Here is a 15,711-nt window from a genome sequence, read left to right as displayed (position 1 = left end):
TTTAACATAGCGTAAATGAAAGTAGGAGATTGTTATCTTTAAATTAATGGAAGGATGTTGACGGTTAAAGAAGTATCTCGTGTTGTCTTATATGTAGCTATACCAATAATTATTGGTTTCTGCCACAAATTGCAAATAATTGCTCGTCCGGCCGTCTTGGTATCACCTAACAGCATTAAAGATATCATCAATGGTTATCTGCTTTCACTCTTTGTTGACGAATGTCGTAAGCTTTTATCAGAAACATCGGCTCTCTTTTAAACTTAAACGAAATGATTGCAGAGATCGATATAAGAGATTGAAGAAAGTATTGCAGTTGAACTAAAATTGATATTTCATCGATATTCTCTAGGAAGGAATTTTGTGAAATTCACTTGTTTTTTTTTTCTTCTTCTTCTTCTTCTTCTTTTTTTTTTAAGGATCAAAGAACCTCTTATATTTATTGGTATCGTTGGAGATTTATGATTGATTTTAAATCATAAAAATTGATCTGGATGTGACATATATTCGACTACGTTTAGTTTTATCTTTTACCACTAATTATAAAGATAAAATTTGATCGATATTCCTCTTAAATTTTCGTTAATAACTCTACGATATTCAATACATTTAATGTTGTGAAGCTATTAATTAATTTACACCATTCGGTCTTGGAATATGAGTTGTTAGATTACCATTCTTTAAAATAAACATGTATACAATGTTATAACATTATCATTTCGCCTTATTATTGAAAGCATAATCCTCAATTCCCAAGGTAGAGTTAGATGAAAAGGTATTCATTTAAAAGAGATAAACTGAAATATATTCATTCATAACTAAAATTTGTCGTAAATAAACTCTTGTAAATTAAATCTAAATTTCATCTAATGCTTATATAAATTTTAAATTATTTAAATTTATTCGAATAATAATGAAAATTTTTAATAAATTAAATTATAAATTACGTTTTCGACATTTTTTAGCAGCTATGCCTTGATTTTATTTCGAAGATACTTGTCACTGTTATCAATTAAATATCACATTTATATCATAATAATAATAATAATAANCGACTACGTTTAGTTTTATCTTTTACCACTAATTATAAAGATAAAATTTGATCGATATTCCTCTTAAATTTTCGTTAATAACTCTACGATATTCAATACATTTAATGTTGTGAAGCTATTAATTAATTTACACCATTCGGTCTTGGAATATGAGTTGTTAGATTACCATTCTTTAAAATAAACATGTATACAATGTTATAACATTATCATTTCGCCTTATTATTGAAAGCATAATCCTCAATTCCCAAGGTAGAGTTAGATGAAAAGGCATTCATTTAAAAGAGATAAACTGAAATATATTCATTCATAACTAAAATTTGTCGTAAATAAACTCTTGTAAATTAAATCTAAATTTCATCTAATGCTTATATAAATTTTAAATTATTTAAATTTATTCGAATAATAATGAAAATTTTTAATAAATTAAATTATAAATTACGTTTTCGACTATAAAATTATCAATTAAAAATTCATTTAAATTATTGAGAATGTATCGATTATATCTATACTTAATCAATTTTTTAAATTAAATTTATCATTTATAATATAAAATATAAGGTTTTTATATAGAGAAATTCACTATTTTTTTAAGAAATAAATTAGTAAACACATAGGGGCAATGTTTACAGGATTACATTTACTGCGGGCTTAAAAATATTTGTCACAAATTATTAATTTAATCTCTTATAAAGTGAATAAAACATTTTAATTTAATTAAATTTTATTATTTAAAGAATACAATACAATATTTTAACGCTTGTTTCTGATGTATTGAGCTTCATAAGTTAAAGTGACAAGTGTCTTTCTCAACCTGAATAGACTCATATGAAATATAAGAAAATATTTTAATTATAATTTCTTGAAATTTTATTACGTTTTAATTCCTAATTAAGTAAATATTTCGAATGTTTACAATTTAAAAATAATAATAATAATAAGTAATAAAATCGATGGTTTATGTTTGTTAAAAAAAAAAAAAACTTTATAAAAGTGTATTCTTTCTTATCTGTTGGAAAGAAAATAACTAAAATGGGATCAACTTTTATTGTGTAAATTCGGAATTTTCTTCTAGGTAAAGCTAGGCATATCTATTTGCTATAAAAGAAGTCTTTTAGTCGTTGACGTGAACACAAATAAATCTGCATTAACCGAAAAGACAGTCTACTATAGACAATTGTCTTATCTCAGAGTCCAGGTTGAACTTATAACAGATGGATTTGTTTTTACTTTGACTATTTTCATCGAGTTCAAAACAAAATGGAGTAGTTTGATGGAACAAACAATTCTTTCTCTCAAGAGACTAAAGACTTTGTCACAATCGCTGGCGACTTATTTTTAACTTGAACTCTTATCGAAACTTGGTCTATGTTACTCTAATGGGATTTGAAGTATCTTGTTTGTAAGTAACTGGTTTTTAAACATTGTAAATTTTCTATTGAATAATTTATATTGCTAACGTTTCTTTTTATCAATAAAAATTTCTTCTATTTTATTCAGTTATTTTTATAATAAAACTCTCTTTTTTTCACCCTTTTCAAATTTAATTCTCTATAATTAAACGCCATTAAAATAATGCTTTTAAGCTTAAAGCGTTGTTAATGCAATTACTTAAAATTATTATTTTTTTTTAAAAAAAAAAACGAATTTTATTATGATTTTTTAAATGTAATTAACATAGAAAAAGTATTAAATGTCGCATTAATTATTATCGATTTAAAATTATCTTCGTTAATTAATGAAAATTTATAAGAAAATGAAAGCGCTTTACTTTTTTTTTCCTCGCTCTTTAAAGTGAAAAAAACGATGTTAAAAATAGACCTAAATTTATTTTATTTTAATATATAAAATGCATTAAATAACTAATTAAACGAAAATGTATTTCAGTTTTTTTTTTCTATATTTTTACATACGAATTTTTATGTTATAATCTATACAGAGATTTTTATTTATTTAAACTCTATTTGAAGTCAATTTAAATAGCATTTCAAATACCTAATTCCCTCCAAAAAATTGATAAGATCAATTTTATAATGCCATAATCTACTTCTGTAAGAATAATTGAACTTTTATTATTATTATTATTATTTTAAAAAAAGAGAAAGATAATTCTAAATAATCTTATTAAATAATTGCTCTGTCATCATATTTTAAATGGAAAAATTTTCAAATAAATTCATATTTGAATAAGAATTTTTATTAAAGAAAGTTTAATATGATTTATAAACTGATTATTTATATAAATACATTATTAATAAAAATTTATAAATTATTATTTTTAAAGTTAAGAAATTTTTACTCAACGAAAAAGAATAAAGAAAGATAGACGTGTGGATACTGAGAAGTAATCTTCTCGCACCAGGCGAGTGAGTATGTTAGATAAATCCTTTCTATTTCGATATCATAGACCTTAGAGACAGAATAAAACTAATTTTAACCTCTTCTAGAACTATAAATAGTTATTATGAATAAATAAGATAAAAAGATTATTTATGAAATTTGAATCTAGATAAAGTTTTAACTTTATTCTTCTTTTGTAATGGATATAAGAGAAGAAGAAATGGTTAAGTTAAGATTGAGTGGATGGTGAAAGAACCATGTCTGCACGTTCGTTCCTTTTCTTTTTCATGCACTATTTTTTGTTGTTCGACAATTAGCTACCCAGGATGTGCACCGGAAGCAGAAACAAACAACGACCCGGAAGTATTCCCATGTGCCGTGAGCTTCTTTCCACTCTTACCAGCATCCTCTTCCGTTTCTGAATTGTTAAAGAAGATAGAAGTGAACTTGTTCAGACGAATACAGAACTCGCAATATTCGCTAACTTAAAAAGAAAAAAGAAAAAAAAAAGGAATTAAAAATCTCTTTTTTTATCTTAAAAATTTAAAGTTCTTACATTTTTAATATAATCAATATTTTATTTTCGATAGAACCATCCTTAAATATATATATATAGGCCTATATATATTGTATAAAAAATAAAAATATATGTTTTATAATCACTTATACTAAATTTAAATATACTTTTTACAGATTATATTTTAAAAATAATCATACCATATTAAATTTTCCGTATCGATTACAAGAACCATATATATATATGGGAACTTCTCAGTATCAGGGTCATGGTAAATATCTTTTGTATACGTTTGTATAAGGTAGCACTACTTATATACGAATTGGTCCAAACTCGAGAAGATATAAGGTAACAGTTTTGAGATATTGAAGGCTTCTACATTATATATATTTATATATTTAAAACTCGAATTGATTTCTCAATTAGAAAGTTTTTGAATTTCACAAACGGTTAAGTTTCCTTTCTGTAGATGGTATAACATGAATTTTCAGAAGGACAGAAAGTAGAATAAACGATTTTCCATTCTAGAATCCGACACTGGAATGCAGAACGTGTATAGTAGGGGATAGAGTCAACCTGGGGATTTATATTCCACGCACCCGTCATCTCCTCAGACATCAAAACTCGCAAACTTATGGAAATCGAAGCCTTAACTTTGTGAAACGATTTCTTTTCTTAAGCTTAGCTAAAAATAACGACTTTTCGCTGAATATTCCGAGTTTAAAAACAAGAAAAGATAACCTATCAAACGAATAATATCATAGTAGAGAGTTTGTTTATGTTTTTTTTATATTTATAAATGTTAAATCTATTATAGATGATGTATATACATATATTTACACATTCATTCTTTAGTTATTACACATCAAAGTTTAATAAAACTAAATTAAAAGATAATACTCATTACATTCTTAACAATGTAAAAAGCCAATCTTTCTATTAATTATGGAAGTGATACCGAAGTAAATTGTTCTGTACATTTTTATTTACAATTTATATATAAAAAAAAGTGTCTTAGTTCTTTATTGTAACTAATCTTATATAATTAATTAATAAAGATTGTAATATTAACATGAGAAAATTGTCGTTTTATTGAATTACTTCTTTGAGGATTGTTAAGTTGTTAATTCTGAAATAATCAACAAAAATAAAAGAAATTTAATCTTATTTCTTAATTAAACACATAATAGAATTTATTTGATGGTTTTTTTCTTAGAAAATCTCTTTATTATTATGATTTTTTTTTTCTTAAAAAGAATTTTAAATGTCAGATGTGTTTAAAATTTTAAATTTAATGTAAATTATATATATATATATGTTTTTAAATGATCTGGATGTGACATANATATAAATTAATTTAATGCATTCTCATTAATTACTTTCTAAAAATTTTAATTTGTATGTTAATAAATTCGAATTTACTTTGTTAAAATTACTTAAATATAATACGAAGAATAGAATTATACATCTACTAATATAATAGTAAAATATAAAATATTTGGCTTATAATTTTCAGTTTATAAAGCTTAAATTTTTTTCTATATATTTAAGTTAGACGTTTGACTTGTATATAGACTAAAAAATATTGTAATTATATTAATTATAATATAATTATTATACTACATTAAAGGAAAATTCGTAATGCTTAATAAAATAAACATAAATTAGATATAGTTTAAATAAGTTATGACAGTATAAGATACATAAATATTAATAAAGTACATAAATATAAACATTCTTCAAATTTAAATGAGAACATGTATTTACTTTCTCTACTTTCTGTTCATTTATTTACATTATATTATAATTAAAACAAAGGTTGTTTAGCAATATTTAAAGCTGTATTGTTAAACAAACTATTTATTAATTATTTATATTCAATAGAATAAAAGAAAAAAAAAGAAAAGGGTGGTGAAATTTTCATAAAATTTATTAATGAATTTCTTTTTTTTCCTTGTGGAAAATATAATAATAATAATAAAACAATAATTTTTATTATTTAATGAGATAAATCTAAAGCGATTCTAATTAAATAACCTTAAATTAATTCCCAAGAACGTTTCTAATTTCATTGATTCTAAACTGAGAAAGACACACAAGAAAGAATGGAAGTGATCAAGGGAATACATATACAAAAATCAATATCGTCTTCATTATCAAAGAGAAAGAAAGTAAAACAGATATTTACACAATGAAGAAAAATTCAATTTATAGCTATAAATATTGGTCGATTAAGTGCTTGACCGGTATCATCAACTAATCTTCCTTAAATGTCATCATCATTATCATTGGTGTCAGACTACTTCAAAACAATTTTCTGATTGCTGTTCGAAGAAGTAATGGACGATCAACAGATTTTTGTCAGAAATGATCGAAAATAACCGTAATCAACAGATAAAAATCTTTCGAGTATAACGATCTAAATATAAAAGGGGTGTTTATATTCATTATTCATCAATATAATCTTCTATACAAATTAAAACTATACAACGATATAGGGCATTAAAACATTATTCTTAATCGAATTTGAGGGGTATTTTTTCACGTAATATGGTCAAAAAAGTAGACTTTTAACGTTAACAAAAGCGAATTAAGAGAAACCTCCATTAAAAACAAAGCATTCAAGTTTTAATAGACGAAATCTCCTTTAACGGATCATAAGCAAAAGCTTTTATGGATAAAATATATCCTTTGAAGTACAGAAACAAGAACAACGATTAAGAATTTCTAAAAGTTATATCAAGGGACCCCCTCCTTTTATTTTTTTTCTTTCTTGCTTATTCTAATTATCATTCGCTTTTACTTTAGTATTAGGTTGTTAAATCTTATATAATCCCCTCTCTAGATATTAAATTTACTGCTGAAGATTTTAAGCTTATTAAATTTATGATTTGAAAAGATAGCAATAAAAATTTATCCATATGCGATATATTCTTTTATCGGTGACTCAATCATATTTTAAAAGGAAAAATTAAAAATAAAAAAGTTTTAGAAGGATAAGATTAAGCTGCATTACTTTTCCTATTGCATATATTAATGGGAAAATCGAAGTTCAAAACGTTACTTTTAAAGTTTGGCAAATATTATGGAGTTTAGATGATAAGCAAACGTTCATGTGAAAAATAAAAAAAATAAAAAATTTTTCATACTAAAAGATCAACCCTAGAATGAGGTAGAACATTTTTAAATTTATTTTCCGATACTGGCCAACTAATCATTGGTTGGGAATGTCTCTTGTGCCATCACACTCAATTCTGTTAGAAAAGAAATATTTGAAAGGAAAATCAAAAACTATTCAATAATACTGTTTCCTGAAAAGAAATTAAACATCGATTTTGGCAGCAATATGAAGGAAGTTTTTATCGATAGAACAAATTTTATGAAAGTTTTTATATGATAACCGTTATATTCAAGCATAAAAAGTGTCTTGCGGTACTCTCGACGTTGAATCATCTAAGTAGCCTACATGATTGATTTTTTTTATATTATCTTTTAATAAGTTTTGATCATGCTTCTTAATACAGATTTTCTACATAAGAAGAGGAAGAGAAAGAAAGAAATTTTTTTTTTTTNTACTTGTCCGTTAACCTTTAAGAATTTTGGTTGGATACATCTGTTTGGGAAGAGTCAAACAGCTCCATCCATGGGCAGAAACGTGTTACTGCAATAAAGAGAAACCTGTAGGCATTAAGAAACCATTGGAAAAAATATATTTAATACGAAAGTTTGAAATTGAAAAAAATATCTTAGAGGGATAAAACAATTTATTGATTACGTCGAAGGAAAAAAAAAGAAACGACAAAATAAAAAAAAATTACATAAGTTATATTTAAAATTTAATTACTATATAATACAACTTATTTAAACACATTGTTTGCTATTATATAAATATTATAGTTTGAATCGAAAATTGATTATTATTATTATTATGTTTTTAATATGAAAAATTAAATATAAAAAAGAGAAAATTAAATCACAAAATCTGCATTTGTTTATCAACACAAATGATTGTTTTGATTTAAACATTCCTTCAGGAAATCAATCGATGTTCTTTTGAAGGATTTGACTTTGGACGGAAAGAAGCTTGTTTGATTAAAGTAGGTTTGAATTTTTACTTCTTTTTTAATATTTTCATTTCGAGACATGGCACAAACTTTTCTATCATTTCCTTACTGATTGAAATCAAAGAAATTCATGCCTTGGGAATAGAAAATCTATTTTGTAAAGCGAACGAAAGGGGGATCTAAACGGGGATATAAAAGAACGAAATGACTCTACTATTATTAGAAATTTCCCTTTCTGAATTTTTTTTTTTTTTTTTTTTTTTTTTTTATATTTTCCTTTTTATTTTAAGAGAGATGAGGCTATTGTTATATAAAACTTGCTAGAAGCGATAGGTCACGCCCGAAACTCTGCTTGCTTTCTAAAAGTTTCTGCTGAATCAGGATGTGCTCAGAGCGCGAACATCATTTACTGATCGTAAGTAGAAGTACGTCAATTTGATCGTCTTCCTCTTCAATATCTTACGGTTTTTAAACTCAGAAGGATATATGAAAATGATATCCCTTATATATTTTTTTCTCTTATTTTCATCTTTATCAATGTCCGATACTGCTTGAAAAAGAATTGGAAAAGTTTATAAATTTTGTATATATTCATCACTTCTTATTGATAAAAACTTTATTTTTTTATTGTTTTTTTGATTGTTGGTTTTATTTGGATTGTTTTTCTTCAAACGATCTCTCTATTTTTTCTTAATATAGTCCAGAATGAAAGAATATATTCTATACAAAACGAGAAATCTTTCTATTAATTTAGCCTATACAAAATATTTAAATTTTTTTCCTATTATTGAACTTATTGTCTTAAATTTCGATGGAATGATTTTATAATTATTTATTTATTTATTTATCTATTTACTTTTGATATTACTACAAATTATATACATAACAGGTACTTAAATTTTATGGCATTTTTCTAAATTAATGACGCTAAGTCCTAATTCTTTCTTTAACTTTCTGAATTTTTATAGTGATATAAATAATATCTAAGCTATATTATGACGTTAAAAAAGAGCAGAGAAATGCTTCTAGGAACGAAACAAGATAGAAATATTTATAGAGTTAGAAACTAAATAAAAGAATAAACCAAACCTACCTCAGGAAATAACACCAAAGCTAAGAATATCCTCAGAAATAAGGAAACAAATAAAGAAAAAAAAAATAGAAATTTAGTTGTAAGAAAAAATTTTTGGACAAAGAAAAGAAAGATCACATAGGAAAAATTACCGTTGCAAGCAAGAAAACTCGAAACGAAGAAATAAAAGAAGAGAGAAAAAGTAACCACAAAACAAATGTGTTCTTTCAAGTCCGTAAATTCGTTCGAAATAAGAGGACATTTCTCGATTGTAGCATTTGGACGAAGAGTCCTTTCACGCTTACTACTGAAATATTGATGGGTAGTGGCTAATGGTGGAGTAAACGTTGCGAAAAGATGATGGCCTCAGGATGTAAGACCTACATTCTACAGACAAACGGTATTGTCTGCAAATATATATAACCTCCTCTTTACACGTTTCTTCCTTCATATCTCGCTCCGGTATTCCCGTAGCTTTAACATAAACGACAATGTAAAAGTCTATAGGTATGCAAAGAATTTAAAAAAAAAAATTTTCCCTGCCTTTTCTTTACTTTTAATAAATTCGTTTCGTTTATGCTGTTGCGTTTTCGTTGTTAAATGTAGCATAAATTTATAATTATCATGACGTTGTTTTTTTTTTTTACTATTTATTCTCTTAAAAATTCATTAATTTTTAAGTGCGATTAATTATTGTTGGCAGTTATTTATTAAAAATATATTTAATTTCGTATTGTTTTTTTTTTATTTCTTCCTCTTCCTATAAGAAAAATTATAAGTATCACTGCTACATCATTGCCAAATTTTTGTTAAATGATTACAATAACAAAAGAAAATTATCTATATTCCTTAAATCTCAGTTAATACTAACATTTTCAATTACAAATCATAATTTGTACAAATCATTACTTTTTCATAACATAAGTTAAAATTCATTTCTTAATTTTCTCCTTGATCATTTATCTTCCTTAATTAATTTCTTAATTAAAAAGTTTCTGTTTAAATAAATTGGTTAGGAAAATTAATTATTTCTCTTCAATATAATATAATTTTACTCAGTTAAGTATATAAAATCTTTAAAGTGTATTTTTTCCTCTCGTATAGTGACACGTAAAACAACATTAACTTAACTTTTTTTTTTTACATATCGATCATAATAGTCCATAACCTGATTTTACAACCTTCCAGATAAACAAAGACTTCTTACAGGATACCATGTAACTTGAAAGCAATAAAAATTATTATTGTAGCTGGTAAAATATTTGGAAATTTAAAAAAATACATATATATTTAATTTTTATTCTTTGTTTTTTTTAAGATAACTGATTTTTATTAGAGATTTCCTTTGGCTAAAGGTTTGGCTCTTCAGTTCATCAGTAACTTGTGCGCTACGGTGTAAAAGTCGATAGTGGAAAAGGAAAAAAAAAAAAAAATTAGTGAAAAAAATTCCATGGTGAGAGAACAGTTCAGAGATCTGTATTCACCTTTCAATATCTCATTATGAAAAACACTTTCTGTTGGGAAAACTTTTTAATCTCTTTTATCGTTGTTGGTAGTTTGCCAGAAACGGTATCATCAAGCGCACTTGCCTCAAATTTTTGCATAAAATTACACACAATAGTTGAACTGTGAACAATAATCTGGATATTTCTTCAATATTTTATATAAGAAAACCCAATTTTTTTTTAATATATATATTTATGAGAGTATTATTTATATTATATAAACCCTTTTAGACATAGTTTATGTAATTGAGTTCAATAAAATGATTTTTATATTTTCTCTTTTCTTTTACCTTTTTTTTTTTCAGAATTTATCGTAGATTTTCTGAAGTTAAATTTTATTATTATTATTATTATTATTATTAATATAAAGATATCGTTAAATTCTAATGCGAATTTTTAGTAAGATAATATTTAAATTGCATAATAAAAATTTAAGTAAGGGTGGAGTAAAGAAGAGTTTAAATTTTGAAGTCAATTTACTATTATAATCTATAAATAAAAATTTTATAGGATTAGATGAAAGGTTTTCCGACTTTGATGACAAAAATCAAGTGAAAATTGAATGAAATGTTTAAAATACTTTTTGTAATACTTCTCATTGACAAAAAAAAAAGGTACAGCACTGAATACAGAATATGTTAGCCAGTTGAATGAAAAAAAAAAAACACTGGAAGATCAGGCGTAAAACTAATGGTTTGTTAAAAGAGAATACAAAATATATATTCTAGTTTCTTAATTCATCACTGATATAACTTATCAATGTTTAATGTAAATTATTTTTTTAAATAAATAATAATAATTGATTATTTATTACACGTTTTAACAGTGAATTTATTAATAAAATAATAATAAAAAAAGCTATGTCTGTTAATCCGCTTTTTGAGGATTATTTACCGTATTTTGAAGCACGTAAGATACACCGAATTATTCATGTTCTGTACGATATATTATTTATTCTGAAGTTGTTTGGAATGCTAAATTAGGGGTGTTCCTATATCGCAAGCAGAATTTCAAGCCCGGCCTTTGCCACATACGAGGACGAAGAATGATTTTAAGAGTCAAAGTTTTGAAGGAAAACGTGCCGAAAAATACAGTAAATATCCCGAAAATCATTTCTGATACTTAACTTTTAAAGGTTTGGAATGTTAAAAGAAATACAGAAATTAAAATGCATTATCTTTATATAAATGATTTAGTATTTATTACATTATTTAAAGGATATTTTTAATATAAATTAAATTTATTTAATAAATATTATTTTATAACGATTAAAAATATATTAAATTAATATATTTGTAAGTGTATAAATATGTTGATATTTAGTAATTTATATGGGAGAGAATCTAGTTATATGTAACACGACTGATGTCTGGTATTCAGTTAACTTTTACTGCTAGAGGAATGAGTTATTGCGTGCCACAAGGGAGTGTGTGATGTCAATGTTTAAGAATTTTCTTTCTGATGTTACAAGTGTTTGCTGGGTGTTTCGAAATTTTATATCATCCTACTAACTGTTGACAGAATTATATCGATTAACTAACTATTTTTGAATTACTAACCATTAAATAAGTGATTTATATCTATTTTAAAATAGATAATACATAATTTATTATTATTATTTATTTATTTATCTATTTACTTTTGAAAGCCTTTTATATAAAAAGGTTAAAGAAGTGTTATCTTTACAACATGACACCAGTTTCTTTTTATTATTGTGTATATGTTATTTAATTAAATATATTAAGAGTTAATTGAAAAATTAATTTCTAAGCAGAAATAGTTTGTAATAATTTCAATGGACTATAATTATTGTTATAAGGAGGTTATGCCAATAGAGTATATTATTAACATATTATATAACTATAGAATATATTATAACTCTCTATATTCTCTGTATTATTATATAGAGCCTATAGAGTATATTAAGTTATATAAGTTATTATATACATAACTATTCAACTAGAGAGTATATTATTAACACAGATAACAAAAATACAAATATAAAAATTATTTATTAATAAAAGAGCTTATTAATATATACTTTTTTAATGGTAAGTTAAATATATTTAAAATATTTGAATTTAACTTGTCATGTTCAAAACTTTACACTGAACTTAGAAAGAAAGTTAATAGAAAGTTGCAAATTTTTAGTAAATATCTTTATGGGTTTAAATTCGTATCTGTTTTATAGTAATGTTAGAAAATTTTGACAATTTCAAACCTAAAAGTAACCATTCTTGCTCTATGGAAGAGGTTTTTGATTGGTTATGATTTTTATCTGTGCTGATGACGCTTATCTCTTAAATTATTGATTTGTTTGGAACGATTTTTACAAAAATGCCAATGTTTGAAGAATATATTTTTAAAAAATTTCGTTGAATTTTTGTACAAATATAACGTTGTTTAATTTAAATTTTATTCAATTAAATTTAAAATAAAATAATATATATTTTTTTAATATTCTTCTTCTCTCCATCATTTGTTGCTATCTTTTCTTGTCTTTTTGCATTGAAAAAATAGAATAAAACAAAAAAAAATTGATGATATTTTGTATTAATTTTGATTTTAGTATTGTTAAATATATAATGGAGATCCCTCCTTCATCTTTTTTTTTTTTTTACTAAACCTTTTTAAAGAGAAAAGCAAAATTTTAAACAATCCACGAAATCCTCGTTAACTTTAGAAAACGATAGTAGCAAACAAGCAAAGAAAATGGAAAATAGATGAATGATTTTGTCGTTTTCTCCATCTCAGAATAACATTAATGCTTCCCTTTGCAGAGCATGATAATAGATTACATTTTTCCAATTCTCAAGTCGAAGAACAGGAGGCGATAAATCACAAATGTAATGCGAATTGTAATGTTTTTATAAATGTCAGCAGGCTGTAAAGAATTAAAGTTGAAAGATTCTGTTCCTTTCATCTTGCTCTTCGTATGTAGTCTGAATCTTCGTATGTATATTCCAATTGGTTACAGACGTCATCGGTTTTCTATGATATTTCTTTGCTTAACCATCGACTTTATTTAAATCAAATTTATTTTTATCGACTTTACGAACAAGATTAATTTTTCGTAAAGTATAATTATAAACGTGTCAATAAATAAATAAATTCTTTTTATTTGTAAAAAAAAAAATACATTTGTCAATATTCGTATGAGAATGTATTTATTATAGATGAAAAAGTGAGGAAAAAAAGAAATATATATCGTACTTTGCCTTAGTTTGGCTTGTAAGTTGCTGGATTCCTTCAGTAGAAAATTCAGTTTAGGTTGAAAAATTCCGGTTGGAATTCGCCAATCCAAGCACGTTTTCTTTTCTTAGTACTTGTCCGTTAACCTTTAAGAATTTTGGTTGGATACATCTGTTTGGGAAGAGTCAAACAGCTCCATCCATGGGCAGAAACGTGTTACTGCAATAAAGAGAAACCTGTAGGCATTAAGAAACCATTGGAAAAAATATATTTAATACGAAAGTTTGAAATTGAAAAAAATATCTTAGAGGGATAAAACAATTTATTGATTACGTCGAAGGAAAAAAAAAGAAACGACAAAATAAAAAAAAATTACATAAGTTATATTTAAAATTTAATTACTATATAATACAACTTATTTAAACACATTGTTTGCTATTATATAAATATTATAGTTTGAATCGAAAATTGATTATTATTATTATTATGTTTTTAATATGAAAAATTAAATATAAAAAAGAGAAAATTAAATCACAAAATCTGCATTTGTTTATCAACACAAATGATTGTTTTGATTTAAACATTCCTTCAGGAAATCAATCGATGTTCTTTTGAAGGATTTGACTTTGGACGGAAAGAAGCTTGTTTGATTAAAGTAGGTTTGAATTTTTACTTCTTTTTTAATATTTTCATTTCGAGACATGGCACAAACTTTTCTATCATTTCCTTACTGATTGAAATCAAAGAAATTCATGCCTTGGGAATAGAAAATCTATTTTGTAAAGCGAACGAAAGGGGGATCTAAACGGGGATATAAAAGAACGAAATGACTCTACTATTATTAGAAATTTCCCTTTCTGAATTTTTTTTTTTTTATTGAAACATTTAGCAACAGCGAGATGCAAGCTTGCTGTCTAAGAAAAAATTTACTTTATATGAATTTTCTTAATACTTTTAACTATTTAATCGAGTCAAAATTAATTACTAATATCTGTACATTTTACTCTAACATGTATACTGCATACTTATTAATATATTGAATAATTTTCGGTGTTATAAATGTGTGAATTGATGGATAAAAAAAAAAAGAGAGGAAAAATGCTTTAAATTTAAGTATCAATTTTATACGTTTAGAGTTTAACAATAAAAGTGAAAATTTGTTGAGTATTATGCTTCGTAATGGTGCAATAAAAGCGCTGATGAAAAAGCAAACCCGTTGTGAACTAAAATCCTTTCAAGAAATACTTTCAATAGCTGTCACTTGACTATATAGTTTTTCTACGTAAACGTTATTATTTTCTTCAATCACCGATAACTTAAACGACGAAATAGGTCTCGAATCTTGTCTAATGGTTGATTGCATCTTTCTTGAAACTGTCAGTAGTAATCAAGATCACTGTGGGTAGTCTCCCTCTATAAGAACCACTGTAAGACGACACACTGTAATCATGTCATATTCTTTTTTTCTCGTAACACTTCGACCCGTCAGAAAATCTCCAATTTTTCCTATATACAGCTTAGTCTACGAAATACAGTTATTGAAATCAATGAAGTTTTAGATCGATATTTATTGATTATTCGAATAGAAAACACCGGATCAATCAATTTTCATTCGGATAAATTATCATTTGATAGAGCAATAGAAAATTATATTAAAGATTTTTATAATTTTTGACGTTTAAATATCTCGAAACTTCATCCAAAGGATCATTATAAACGTTACTTTCTCTAATTACTTATATAAAAATTGATAAGATAAAGCTAACATCCTTTTAGAAATCTATTATTATTTCATCAAACGTAATGGGTTTTTTTTTCTTTAAAGAGCTTTAAAAAGTGCATTAAAATTTTAATAATTCATCAAAAATAAAATATTTTTCTTATTATTTTATTGCAAACATCTTCCATTACGTTTACTCGAAATAACTAGAAAGTATAATAATTATTTTGTTTTAATATTATATATATATAT

This window comes from Centruroides sculpturatus, unplaced genomic scaffold, assembly GCF_000671375.1.
Source record: "Centruroides sculpturatus isolate CEXI.00-Female unplaced genomic scaffold, Cexi_2.0 scaffold611, whole genome shotgun sequence".
Lineage (NCBI taxonomy): Eukaryota > Metazoa > Arthropoda > Arachnida > Scorpiones > Buthidae > Centruroides > Centruroides sculpturatus.
The sequence above is the reverse complement of the archived record's forward strand: the minus strand, read 5'-3'. Positions refer to the sequence as shown.